Genomic DNA, 15030 nt, shown 5'->3' with positions numbered 1-15030 from the left:
TCATCATTATTTTGCTTGTGTTAACTTTATCTTAAGCTGTTATATCTTGCTGCTGGGTTATTTTCCCCTTTTTCTAGTCTTTGATTTTCTTATCTCAAACTATAAATTTAACACGCAATGAAGTTTACTCTGCTGGCTATCAGCGCATAGCGTAAGTAAAAGGCATTTGCAGACACCAAGACGTAAGACACCTCTTTGCGGTCGTATATCACAGAAAGATGAAGTTATTTGTCATTTTCATGTGCAAGTGCAATGCACATGGAGATTACATCTTCACTTCGACTATAATTGCTTTAACGTGGCACTTTACCCAGACACATTTGCAATGCGACACACAGTCTATCCTCATCGCTTTTCGTCCCCTTTTGTTTTTCCCGTTGCATTACAAACTTGTGAGCTACATTTCCCCTAAAAAACACATTCTATAGTCTGCAGTCTGGAGTCTGGAGTCTAGAGTCTCTCCTGTAGGGTTTCCGTTGCGGGCTCCATTGCAACCGGTTGCTGAATATTTTTTATTTAACTGTGTTGCTGTGACCTCTCCGCACTTTTGCCAGGAATGTTATTGCATTTAATTTAGCGTCAGAGCGCGCGAGAGAGGGAGATAGAGCTATTAAAGTTGGGATAGAGAGAGAAGAGAGTTGCAGACGCCGCACAGACAAAATTGTTGTTTGTTGGCGTTGAAGTTTGAGTTTGTGCTTCTGTGTGTTTGCGCATCTCCATTTGCAACACACACACACACACGAATGGTAACTCGCGGCCAAACATGCGATAAAAACAACAACAACAATGGCAACAACGTCAAAACAACAGCCAGAACACAGAGCAAGATATTTGTGAAAAACGACGTTACACGTTTTTCTTTTTTTCCTTCTCTTTCGTTCTTCTCTTTTTTTTTTGTGTAAATGCAACGAAATTAAATGCGAACTTTATGCAGTTGGAAATGCAGACACACTCACACACACAGAGACACTTACATACTCTCACATATACACAGACAACAGGCATTGCAATTGTTTAGCTGCCGTTGCAGTTATTGCTGCATACTTTTGTGCGCACTCGCTTTTCTTTACAACGCATATGAGTTGTTGCTGCCGTTGCCATTGCTGCTGCTGCTGCTGCTGCTTCTGTTTTTGTTTTCCTTTTATTCTTTCGTTTTTTTTTTATTTTTTTGTGTGTGCTCCACTTCCACTTCATTCGTTACTGTTTTGCAATGTTAACTACATTTTCGCATGTTATCAACACGCAGCAACAACAGCACAAAGCTGCTATTATTTATTCTGTTTTCTATCTTGTTATGCTCTTGTCGAAAAGGTATTGCAGCTGCCATATCGGGAATGTAACATATTGGCTTAGTTTGTCTATTAAACAATAGCTTGGAAATATATGAAATATTTCTTAATCCTAAGGAATTTTCGTTTAAATCATAGTAAACTCCAATAGTTGCAGAGTATCTTTCTATCGCCTTGGCAACAACAAACTTTTCTCTTGTGTTTTGTTTTCTCTCAGCAGCCACAAAGTACTTGTATCATGGCAAGGTTTTAGTTGAAAATTTAACAGAATTATGTGCATATTAAAAGTGTCTTAATGTTGTATGTTACTCGGGTTTCTCTCAGATACAAAATCGCATTTAATTTAAGAACATTACAAACATAAACTGAAAAAATGCACATTGATTTTCAGCAGAGTTTCTTTAGAGAATATTTGAAAGCTAATTTGCAACTGAAAACTCTCTGTAGTATATTTGACCATAAATCAACGAAAAATGTTCGACAGTTGCAATGAAAATACGTCAAGGCTGAAAAATCGAAAAGCCAAAAATTGCCAAAAACAGAAAATGCCCCAAAAAGTCGACGCTTCGACACAATTCAGAATCCAATGTAATTGAAAAAGAGAAAATGAAAAACAACCGAGTGTGCAGAACGAAAATAAAGCAGAGCGACAAAAATTCTAGTAGTATATGAGTTTTTCCTTTTTTTTTGGTTGTCGAGGGTATGACAGACAAATGTCAATCAAAGTATCAGCCAGAAAAATATTGTAAAACATAAACATAATCTTGACTGATTGCGAGACAGCGAATAGATATGAACTTTTACTATATACGAGTACAATGTACTATATACATTAGAGATGAGATACAACATGTGCATTTTTCAATGTCATCGTCGAGACATAAACAAATGCTGTAAAAATAAAACTAAATAAAAGTGAAACAGTTTTCATGTTCTGATTTCATATGTAGGCAAATCACCTAAGCAGAGGGAATATGATTGACGATTTTATACTCTGTGAAGCGACTTTATTTATTATTATGTAGGAGGTAACATTAACTAAGTAACTCGAAATATTGACCAATATTTGAACTTCACCCGCTTTTCAGTAAGGCATGTATTCCGTTAGGTGCAACTAATAAATGATGAAACAGATCATTATCAAGTGATAAACATTATTAATGTCAATTCCCTTTTCACATATTTGAAAATAATAAAGAATGAGTGAATATGTTTTTCGGTAGCAATAGCTTCCTATATTGTATTGCCTTAATCCTTTGTAGGTGTTTAGTTAGTTATGAAGTGAGGAAAATAGGAAAAACTTATTCTACTTTTATACCCGCTACCCATAGGGTAGAAGGGTATTATAACTTTGTGCCGGCAGGAAATGTATGTAACAGGTAGAAGGAGCCATCTCCGACCCTATAAAGTATATATATTCTTGATCAGCGTTAACAGCCGAGACGATCTAGCCATGTCCGTCTGTCCGTCTGTCCGTCTGTCCGTCTGTGTGTCTGTCCGTCCGTCCGTATGAACACCTAGATCTCAGAGACTATAAGAGATAGAGCTATAATTTTTTCGACAGCATTTGTTATGTTTGCACGCAGATCAAGTTTGTTTCAAATTTTGCCACGCCCTCTTCCGCCCCGCAAATCAAAAAATCGAATAACAAGCGTAATTTTAAAGCTAGAGTTGCGAATTTTGGTATATATAATAATAACTATAGTAGTTATGATTCCTGAAAATTTGGTTGCGATCAGATGAAAATTGTCGAAGTTATTAAAGAAATACTTTTGTATGGGCAAACACGCCTACTTAGTAAGTAGTACTTACTAGGGTCTTAGTTGCTTTAGATGACAAATCTGGTATATTGTGCCGTCTATGGTATATTTTGAATGCGGTACTATATCAATATACCAAATATACTATTTGGTATATTTTTAGTATTTTGCAGTATATTCGGTATATTTTGAGAAAATTATCGCAAAATATATTTCTTTTATTCAAAATGGGTAGCGGGTATCTCACAGTCGAGTGCACTCGACTGCAGCTTTCTTACTTGTTATATTTATATTTAATCCGCTTTCAAATAAATTAGACAACATCGATCTAGTTTTCAATAGGTATAATATTACATATGTAAAAAAGTTAAGATTAATTGTGACCATACAACAAAATGCAGGATATTTAAAACTAAATACGGATAGGTTTGTTTTAAATATTATGTAATTATGATACATATAATATGGATACATTTACAACACTTTAAACCTAATAATTGATAGCCTTAGCTTTCTTTTGTCTTTTAACAGAAACGTGCATACCCTGCGCACCTTCACTCCCCTACAGGGTATTTATTGCACTATATAAAGCACTGAGCTTTGTAGTTTGTCAAGAGCCAGCGCATAAAAACCACACAAGCCAAAATGTCAGTTAACAGACACGCAAAACTTACAGCAAATTATAAGCGACATGTGGCAAAGGCGGCGGCATCGCTGATGCTAGTGTGTTGGCTTGTGGGCGTGGCAGCCACAAAATGCGGTATCTCTCTCGCTGTTGGTTTGTTCATCTCTGTCTGTCTGTCTCGATTTTGTTCTGTGCTGTGCTGTTTGTTTATTCGCTCGTCTGTTTGTTGCTGCGATAAAGTTCACAACTATTTGAAAATGCCAACAGCAGCAACAACTGCAACACCCACAGCAACAACAACACCAACAACAACAACCACGAGGAAAACATCAAAAGACCAACCATACACATGTCAGATAAAGCTTATCAAGCGCACAGCGCCACAGATAATAAAAGTTAAATAAGATAAAACTGTAGAAAATGAGTTGGAAACTTTTCTATGTTGCGTAGCTCTTCTCTCGTCTATCTTTCCCACTCACACTCTGTGTTGTTTGTAAATTTCTTGGGAATCTGTCACGAAAATGTTGCAACAATTTTTGAGAAAACTTTCAGTTGTTTTTTGGCCCAGTTAACAGAACATTTTCACAGTTCTCCTACGAAAGTTAACACAGACTTCAGTTGTACTTGCACTAATTTTTTTCCATCGTTTTCATTTCGCCTTTATGCTTGGGCATTGCGGTTAATTAAATATTCAGCTAGATAAGAGAGCTTAGAGAAAAAGGTGCTTAAATTATGGGCCGCAGGTCGTAAGAAAAATATGGAGAGGCGAGTCAGGCAACACAACAAAAAAAAAAGGGTGAATAAGCTCATAAAAAATATGCCAAGCGTTGTGGCGCCACAAATTATTTACCTTTACCTTTAGCTTGAGCTTGAGCTTCACAGGCAACGCGTTGCCATCGTCATTGCCTGTGCCCATAACCGGCAGCAAAAGGCAATTTAAATTCTAATGATAATTCCGCAAAAGCCCTTGCCTCTCCGCCTCGGGGAGTCGCGTCTCGTCCAATGGAAAGTGGCTCTAAGCGAGCTTAGCAAATTAGCGCGCCTGGCAACCAACTTCAGAGCTACAGAGTTGAATTCTGAATCCTGCAATCCTTTATGGTACATTTCTACAACATAAATTTGTACTTTATTTGCCGCGTTTTTGCATAATTTCCATCGCGGCAGCGCCAGCGCCAACGCTCGTTTTTCCGGTCTTCTTTTGTTAATTATGCTTTGTTTACGCATCCTGCAATTATTTGTTGTGTGTAAGTGTGTGTGTGTGTGCGAGTGTCTGCTTCTCCAAGGGATTTACTTAGCACATAAGCCCCTCGGCTAATGACTAAAGATGCAGCGCGCAGTGGGAGTCGCCTTGGAATTATACGCCATACATATTTGATGATGATTTATTAGATTTAATTTATTTTGCACATTTCTTTGGTATGTCGTTTAATTACACAGCTTACACATAATTCCTTAAATATTAAATACAATTGAAATTCAAATCAACATTTAAGCAAAACAATTGGAAAACGAACTCACAATTTGCTCAATAAATCAGTCTCATTACAAAGCGAATCGAGAAGGGGAAACTGTGCTGTGTTTTTAAGCCTCGTTAAGTCTGTGAATGGCACAAGTCAAGAAGAGTTAGCTAAACATTTCCATTTGAGCAATTTGGTAAATTGAACGTAACGTCGAAACGCTTCTTTGGCCACAGCACAGCACAGTCACAGTCAAAGCAGAAAATCAAATGGCCAAAATGGCGTGGCTAACACGATAATAATCCTATCAAATGGCCAGAACACGACACTCTCTCTCACTAAGCGAGTCACCAAAAGCCGTGAAAGCATGCAAAAGTCAATTTTTTAACACTTTGTTTCGGGCTAAAACAAAAAAAAAAAAAAAACGCCATTCAAAGTAAAACTTAAACAGCCAAAAACCGAAAGTCGAAACGAGTCGAGTCCAGTTGAGTTTTGCGGGTCGTTTTACCATTTGGCTTTTTGTGCTATTTGGTCTTGGGGACGTGGCGTGGCGTGTGGCAACAATTATTGCGTCATTAATCAGGCGGCATTTGCAAATACCCTGACATTCAATATATATAGAGTAGAAGATTCGAAACCCAGCACAACTCGCACATTGTGTCAGCAGCTGGCATGACTTTTGTGTGTGGAGACGAGACGCGATGAGCGAGGAGGATGGCGGGAACTTGACGCAAAAAGGCAACTTGAATTTTATTGATTGTTGCCGGAGCCTGAAATCCACGCCAAAGAAGATGAATGAATCGCTTGACGCACAAAATGAAATAAAAACCAAAAAATAACAACAAAAATGAGACAGACGTGCAAATACCCTAAAAAGCTAATTTCAAAGGAAAGCAAATCTGCGAAAAAGTTAATAGAAATGTTTGCCAACTAATACGCCACACATTTTGGTGTCTAAGCCAACGCTTAGGGTATGCAAAATGGTCGCGCAAGTGTGAAAATGTGTAAGCCAAGAAGAAAAACGTTGCAAACTCAAAGGGATTTCCATATGACTTACCACGTCCTCCACGCTGCTGTTGCTGTTGCTGCTGCTGTTGGCGTTTGTCTGGCCCATGGCCATTCAATTGGGCACGCAGAGAACGAAAAAAAAAAAACAGAGAAAATAGAAGCAAATGCCCTTGCTACATACGATATATGACGCAGCCGCAGGGTGGGACAAGCTTCACTCACAAGCAGACCTCACTTGAAAAACGCATTAAAAGCCACGCACATACATTTCTTCAGTTCGGGACCAAACAAAACCAAACCAAACTGAACCGAACCCAACAACAGCCCAGCGGCATTCGCCGCACACAAAGTTGCGTATCAATAAAATATCCATACATGCATGCTAAGTAAGTGTTCTCCCCTCCTCTGTTCGCTCATCTTTGGGTCACTGTGCTGTGATTCTTGTAGCGACCGAAAACGAATTGGGATTTAAGTGTTGTACAAGTACAAGTACAAGGCGTTCTCTATAGCATCCCACCACCACTCTCACACTCGTTTGCGTATGCGTATAAAAATAAAGTGAGGATGCCGAAGGGCAGCTTGTTGTAAGCAGCAACAGCAGCAGCAGCAGAACGTGCCTCAAGTCAGCCTTGGGCGAGTATTTGGCTAAAGAAAAATAAAAGGAAAAACCTACAATCTCTTTCGCAATTTCTTTTCGCTGCGGCAAGTGCGCGCGCCTCATATTGCGTATACGACGCGTGTTCCCAACAAGCTTGCTTCAGTGCTTGGTCTCCGCTTGTAAATGGAATTGGTCATTTGTAGCGAGTTAAGCATGTTGCAATGTCAAGACATCGCTATGAACAGTTCAACTGAATATTGCGTATACGCAACATTTATTGCCTTTACCAGTCATTTGATTGGATTTTGATAGAAACTGATATTATAATAGCATATATAGTTTCATATATAGTTTCAACTATAAAAAGAACTTGTTTCGGTCCTTTTTGAGTATTAAAAATTAATTTGAGTATGAGCTGAATTGGGGTTAAATGGTTGTAAGCTGTCTTATATAATTCGTAGCAAGTATTCATTTTAGTTTGATGATTTCAGTGACTATTTTGTATTTAATAACTATGTTTATTTTTGTAGCAGCTGGAAGGAATATTAAGATTGGATATATAGAAATGTAACATTTTGTAATCAATATGAGTAATTTTATATTTCCTAATAAAAATAATCTTTCAAGAAATTATATATGTATGTACATGATTTGTCTAAAACAGCTGGTGAATATTCTGCTCTTTCAGATTATAAGATACACAATTATATAAAGCAGCATCGTAATTGGGTCAAACAAAGGAATAATTACTTACGTAAAAGCTTCCCTCGAACATAGTTCGACCTCAATATTGTCTCATTTGCTCCTACGCTTAAGCGACTGTTTATGGCTGCAATTTGTAAAGGGATTTGCTCGAAAGTATTTTACAATCTTAATCCGCTTCATTAACCCCGCTTGCAGATTGTTTGCTTGTCAACAAATTCGATTGATCAGCGTTAACTATGCGTATTACGCATAGTTGTTGCGCTCGGTAAAACTTACTTAACTACTTACTTATCTGAAAGCAGAAGCAGCAGCAGCAACAGCGACGCTCTCTCAGCTCCACCTGCTGTCCAAGTTGGTTTAATTGTTTGCCGCATTTGTTGTACTGCTGCTGCTACTTCGTTGTTGTTACTTTGTTACTGTTGCAGCTAGTTGTCGATTTTGCATAACAGATTCATTAATTTTACGAGAACGAACGACGAGGACGAGGAAGAGGCAGACTGGGAAAACTTTTGCTTAGCCAATAGAGAAGCACGTAGCGAGAGCAACAGGAGCTGAAGCAGGGAATGCGTTGGAATGTGTCTATAGCAAGAAGTGACTGGTAACGGTAACTGGCAGCCATTTTGTGTGATTAAATCTGGGCGCAAGTTTACCGTTCAACTCAAACAAGCAGCTGGCAAACTCTGCTGTTGTTGTTGTCGTTGTTGTTGCTGTCCATTCAATTGTTGCTGTTTTTATTGTGCAAATTATTATTGTAAGTGAATTGAATTAATTTTGCGCACAGTTTCGCCTTGTCGACGATTTGTTGAATTCAATTACTTTGATTGTGATTTTATTTATCCACCAACTTGTGCGTGAAAATGCACGTCAAAACTTTTTACATTTCAAATGAATGCCTGCACATTGTGCTACAATTTTTTGCACTCGGTTTCAATTAAACTTCAATTCCCATCGATTTGTGTAGAAATAGTTACAAAAATAATGCCGATAATGTTGTGCATTAATGTTGATGAGGAACTTTTCTTTACCCTTTAACGCTCTGTCCTTGACGATTTTGTGTGCCGTGCACGTTTTAGCCGAGAACTTTTTATTATGTAATCGAGTTTTAATGTCCCCAACACAGCGAACACAGAAAACAGCCGAAGGGGCAAACGCGCAGCTCATAAATAAATTATATAAAGGGTTCAAACGCCATTCAAATTTCGCCTCCAACTTTCGCTATTATTATTTAAATGATTATTATTGTAATTTGAATTTCATTTTTGCGATAATTACAATAACGACAGGGTTGATGTGTCGTATACGTAATGCCTTTCCCATTGTGCAATTTGGTCAAGTTTGTGATGGACTAGATAAAATAATAAAAACGGAGAAAAATAAGAGAATTTAGCAATTCGCTTGGCCAAAATTCAATCACATAAAAAAGCGGCAAAAGCATCTTGAAGTCGTTTCCTTTTTGGCATTAAGTCTGCATTTTATATGATCCATTGTGTGTGTGTGTGTGTGTGGCAAATTTATAACCCACATCGAAATACACCCACCTCAACTTAATGTCATGCTCACACGTCATAAAACAAAGCTCACACACGCATCTTGACATGGGCAATCCCGGGTAGCATAATCACACTTCTGTCAGCTTTTAGTAGATTAAAACTTTGAGCCGCAAATGCCGCAAAATTATTAAGCATAGACTTGGCCTTTCTTTGTCGGCTACGCCACCTTTTTCTGCCACAAGGAGCTACAATAAAAAGAATATCAAATTGCTATTTAATGCCGCAATCGATTCGCTTGGCAAATCAACGAGCCGCTTGTCATTCACCTGAGACACGCAAAGCGTGCTCGTGTCTCTTACTTTCTAGGTCGAAGAACATCTGCCATCGTAATTAACACTTAAATACATTATAATTAAGCGAAAGAGAACTGTGTATACGGTCTTAATTATTTCATATATCGCCACGCATGTGTCAGCTCATTTGTGGCCCGTTTGTTGTTTCAATTAGGCCATAATAAAATTGTCTAACCAAAAAGAGAGAAAAACTAATTTCTGGCCATTGTTGGTCATTGGGAATGGGAAAGGGAAAGGGGGAATGTGTCTTGTCTTAAATGCCATCTTTGCCCTTTTTGCTGGTGTCTGGTCAGACAATTTGCTTCGCTCTTGCCCGGGCGTTGTCTTTAATTGGCCAACTTAAGTGCCGTTACGTTTCAGTTTTACTTTCGTTCTCTTTTTTTTGTGCTTTTGAAATTTCTTTCCGGCCAAGAACAAAAATGTTCCTACATTTCCCTGGCCATTAATTCTACCTTGCGTTTCAATTAGTGTTTTCGCATTGGTGTCGGGCAACGCTTTCTTTCTTAGCCAATTCTATGCAACCTTCTCTCACTCACCCGCGCCAACTGATTTATGTCCACCTCCCACTTTTGAGGCTTGGCACATGGTGGTTACTAGAGCTCTGTGGGTGGTGGATGGTGGGTGGCAAGTTGCTTGGTTTGTGGGGTTAGGCCAAATGGCAGCGAAGCGTGCCAATCTCTGGGCTATCTCTCTGGCTGTGGCTGTGTTCTAACTAACTCGTCTCGTCTTCATTTCTCACTTGGCTGACTGCGTATTTGCACAGTGTCGACCAACGACGAAGGTGTCCTGGCCATGTTGGCACTGTCTATTGGCTTAACTCACGGCAAGTGTGAGCGATAGCACAGTCTCAGTGCAGTGTTGTTTCAGATGTCAATTATAGGGTTGCCAACAAACTCCTGGGATTGATCAAAAGCATGCCAATTTTATAAATAAATAAAGGTTTTTTTGACTTTAGAAAATAAATACAATATAATTTCTATGCTTCAATAATATATAGATCATCTTAAAATATGATTTGTTATTAGCAAATGAAATGTTCTATTACAAATATGATTTCTCTTGTAATTCTAAAGATATGTATTTATTTATAGGCAGTTCAATTTATTTATTAATATAAGTGTAATCATAAATATATGATTAGAATATATGCATCATTTTTTTTATGCCCTCAAATATCAACAACAATTTCATAATTTTACGTATACGTAATATAATATTTCGAGCACTTTGACAACTCTAGTGAGACTATCGGGGACTATGCAAATTGCAAATCGTTCGCATTTGCAAACGCTCCAACACCTGCCAGAAGGCTTAACCGCACAAGGCTCTTGGCCCCGCCCCTTTCCGCCTTGCTGCTTTCCATCTTCGGCTGCCACATTCCCTTTTCCCTATCAGTGTCGTTTTGTTATTTATCCTGCGTTCTTGCGGTGGCTTGGGATGAGTTAAAGAGGAAACTCCTGCTACTGCTGCTGTTTCTGAACCCTTTGCAGAGTGTGGAGGCCTGCGGGGCATGCCACTTAACACACTTCAAGCACGGACTCAGACGACGCCTTCAAAGCGCGACGAGATGCCATAGCAGAGCCACGCCCACACGCTGATAAGGAAGAGCGAGATGGGGATGGTTGCTGTTTGGTTTATACACGTTTTGCTTTTTAATTTATCATGTCTATTTGTTTAGTGTTTCTTCGGCCATTGCAAGTTGTACATACAACACAACCTTCTCCTCGCCCAACTCTTTGTTCATTTGTTATCCTTGTTTGCTTTGTCTCTATGTGTGTGTTGGCGCCTTAGTCGATAGTTTGTTTTAAAAAATTGCTTCCAGCTTTGGGGATTGGTTTTTTCAGTCTCCTCTTTCAGCGGTTGCTTCTGCTGTGGTGCAGCGGTTACACGTTCAACTCCAGCTCTTGCTCTTCACTCTTTTTTTGCTGCTGTGGAGCTTAAACATTAATTGAAAATCATTGAGTGTGGTCTTTGCTTTCGTTTGTTGGTTGTGTTTTTGTGTGCTTGTGCTCGGGCTTTGCCATGTTTTTAATTAGATTAATTGAGTGGATTGATGATGCGGCAACTTGATTTACATTATGCTTAACTTGAACTCATTGATATCAATTGAAGTGCCTGTGGAAGCTGCAATTGATGCCACTTTTCGGCTGCACTTTTGCGCAAAATCATTTAATAACCAAGCCAAGAGGGCAAACAACGGATGACAGCAACCCTTAGAGACAGCACTTGGGGCTATGTGACAGTGTTTTGCATGCGAAGACAAACCCAAGATGCGGTCTGTATTTGCCATGGTGGCTGCTGCTGCTGCCACAAATTGAATCAAATTCCTAGCTGCCGAGATTCATCAGCCACACACACATACAACATGCAAACAGTCAGAGAGATAGAGACGGAGATGGAGAGCACACACAAAACCATGACAGTGACAGCATATCTTATTTAATTTCAACTCGCTCTGATGCAGATAAACCAACTGAGCAGCAGCGGAAGAGGGGGAGGGAGAGGAAGAGGCAGAACGCAAGTTTATGGGCCAAGCACAAACCGAGCATAACATTAATTTTTGTTAATCTATTTTGAAGAGTTGGTCAGTGGGTAAACAGGGTAGAAGTAGAATGGAGAGCAGCAGCTGCTGCTCTAGTTGAGCAACCGCAAGTAAATATGCTGTCATTAATTTAAAACTTAAACAAACAATACCAAAAACTTTGCCACAGTTTCTCCATCTTACGCAGTCCTCCAGCTGTATCTCCTTACTTCTCTCGCTCTCTCTTTCTCTATCTTTCTCTCTGGCTGTTTGTCTGTCAGTCAGTCACGGTGTGCTCGTGAGTTATGTTCATTAGCAAATTCAAAAGCATTTCGAAATCTTGGCACACAATACACACTCTGAGGATGGGCCAGAGCAACATTTAGCTGGAATTCCTAATGAGTAAAGAGCTGCAGTTAGTTCGAAGTGCAAGCGAGATAGATAGACAGAGACAGAGAATGCTTGTAGTTGTAGTTGTTGTTAGCCTAAATATGTCAAAACTGAAGCTGGCATTTTGTGTTGCCTGCTTTTAGGGGCAACGCTCTAAGGGTCAGCAGGTGTAGTATGCGTGTGCTTTTCCACCCCTCTTGCTCACTCTTCTGTCCCTCTGCAGTTACCAAGTGGCGCTCTTGAGTTCGTTGTGCATGTGCTAAAGTGTTGATACAAGTTACTTTGCTGCTGTTGCAGCTGCTAATATTACTGTCCTCAGCTTTAGCACACTGACACACTCTCTGCGACTGTGTGTCAGTTTATGTCCATGTGTTTGTGTGTGCGTGTGTGAGTGAGCTGCCTAGTCATAAACCACGACAGACAGCCAGACAGCTGAGCACGTAGCAGACAGCTGAGCATGACGAGCTGACAAAGTGCAACAGCAACATTCTCTGTGCCCTCTTCTCTCCCTCTTCCTCTCTCTCTCTATCTCTGTTTTCTACGACATTGCAGCTTGCTACTCACTCTGTGTACACAGCTCCAAATGCGGTGCGCATAAATTTACAACTGCTTCAATCAGCTGCCATCTCAATTTGTGTTGCCTAATTGAAATTTTAAATGAAAATGTTAAAGTTTTTGTACCCAACAAGTTTTCTCAGTCTTCTATTTTTGGTTAACAAAATTTGTACTGCAAATTAATTATAAATATTCAATAAATTTATACAAATGATATGTATTTATTTATCACTACTGTCAACTTTCTCGCAGTGTACTTAAGTTTGAATTTTTGTTGTTGCATGCAAATGATTCAACTCGCTCGGCACATGTTTTGTCATCTGTACAAGTATGTGTGTGTGTGTGTGTGTGAGGCGTATGTATTTTGTAACATGTTTTGCGCGCGCATTTTCCCTTATGGCATGTTTCATTTTCTCATTTTCCTCGCCGTACTCATTTGTTTATTTTCATATTTGCAGCGAGTTTGTCTTGTTTTTCGTTTTTTTTTTTTGGTTTTTGTTATAATTTATGCGCATTTTTTATTAAATATTTATGTTAATGCCGAGTTTTAGCCGAGCGACCGCAAGCATTGCCATCGTCTCCCCATGTATCCTTTTCATCCCTTTGCCACTCCCCATTGTCACCCATTTGCCCTTTATGGCGTATTTATGCTCTAAAGCGTGCAAATGCTTCCGTCTCCTGTATGTTATGTCTGTGTATGTAATGCTGTTGACACGTCGCCACATAATATTACGGTCTTCGTCTCCACGTAGCCAACGAAGCAGTCATAAATAGTTTTGTCAAAGCCCCGCCACAGACTGGGAACTGAGAACTTTAGCAACTGCGACTGCATCGTTGGCATCTCAATTTTGAGTTTTCGTCCTGCCAAATTCCTTGGCCTGCATAACAGAGTCCAAGACAAAGCCAAGGCCAAAGACGTGAGCTTATGGCTTATCGAAATATTTGGACAGGTATTGCCATCTGCTTTTCTGCCAGCACTATTTGCCAGCAATTTGATATTTACATTGCCTGCCGCTCTCCTGCTTTCGCTTGTCTGCAATGCTCAATTTGTTAGCTGATTATTTCCATGTTTGCAGTGGGGTTTATTTTGCATTCGATTTACTGCATTCGCATTTGCAGCAAATATATTTGGACTTTGTCTTGTCTCAGTTGGGAATTGATGTTGCCACTGAAAGACATCGAATGTGAAATTGAAATAATCTTATTAAATTGCTATTCAATGTAATCGATATTATGTTAATAGTTCTGGTAGCTTGCAAGCAAGAGATTGCTGCTCAAATGTTAAATTAAGTTATTTATTATAAGTTTATCAGCAACTATTGTTATCAACATGAAGTGTTTTCTACTTTTGGCGTCTTCCTAAGTTATTTAAAGTGAAATAAAGCGAGATTTCAGTTCATGAAAAGGCAATACATAATAATCTTAACTAATAACTTTTAGATTTAAAATTTTACTCTTTTAGAATTCTCTTTAAATTCAACAATATTCATATTAAAAGCATCGGAAATCTGTACTTTACTTTTTCGGGCATTAATTAACAATTTTTGAAACATAATGTCAGTTAAGGAAAATTAATTGCCAAATAATTTTAGCTAATAACTAATCATGCTTTATTGCGTTAGAAAACAATGCTGTGATATATTTCCATATAATATTGAAAATTATTTTTAAATTCAATATTAGTTATATAGCAATTATATAGGTAATATCAGAAATATTTGTAGTTACTTCACTACTTCGAGTATCAAGCAAAATTATTTGAATTGAAATTTAATGAAATACAAAATAATTTTGAGAGATAATTTTCTATGTATTCTGTTGACTTTTTCAATTTAGACTTCTTATGACATGCAATACTATTATTGAATTCGAATACTATCAGTTTTACCAACCCATTCTTGTATGTCAGTTAAATAGTTAGATCGATTAACAATCGCTAAATTAATGTCAAGTCGATAACTGGTTAAACGCGCGCACACATTGATTTAATATTGAAATGCATCAATCGCGTCATTTATAGCTCAAGGGGACTACGAACTATTGTCAATTGCCATAAAGCACACGAAATATTGCGTATACGTCCCCGGGGTGCGACAATAAATTTAAATGCAAACTGCGTTCAATTCAAACAGCAACAGCAACAGCCACCGACGGAGTCGAATACAAATTTCAGTAATTGCCCCACGTAGTGCAGTTGAATTGATAAGTTGAAGACGATGTAAGTGATTGATTGATCGATTGATTGGCTGATTGATTGCCCCAGTGGCCAACAATTTGAA

The 15030-nt window shown here is 38.7% G+C and overlaps 1 protein-coding gene across 18 annotated transcripts in view; it reads left to right on the top strand.

Annotated features, from left to right (window-relative positions):
- LOC133838047 (dystrophin) overlaps nt 1-15030 on the top strand; it is a 169987-nt gene that overhangs the window by 69614 nt on the left and 85343 nt on the right. The gene's annotated exons all lie outside the window — the stretch shown is intronic.

Source organism: Drosophila sulfurigaster, chromosome 2R (genome assembly GCF_023558435.1).
Source record: "Drosophila sulfurigaster albostrigata strain 15112-1811.04 chromosome 2R, ASM2355843v2, whole genome shotgun sequence".
Lineage (NCBI taxonomy): Eukaryota > Metazoa > Arthropoda > Insecta > Diptera > Drosophilidae > Drosophila > Drosophila sulfurigaster.
Note: the sequence above shows the minus strand (reverse complement) of the source record. Positions and strands in the feature narration are given on the sequence as shown.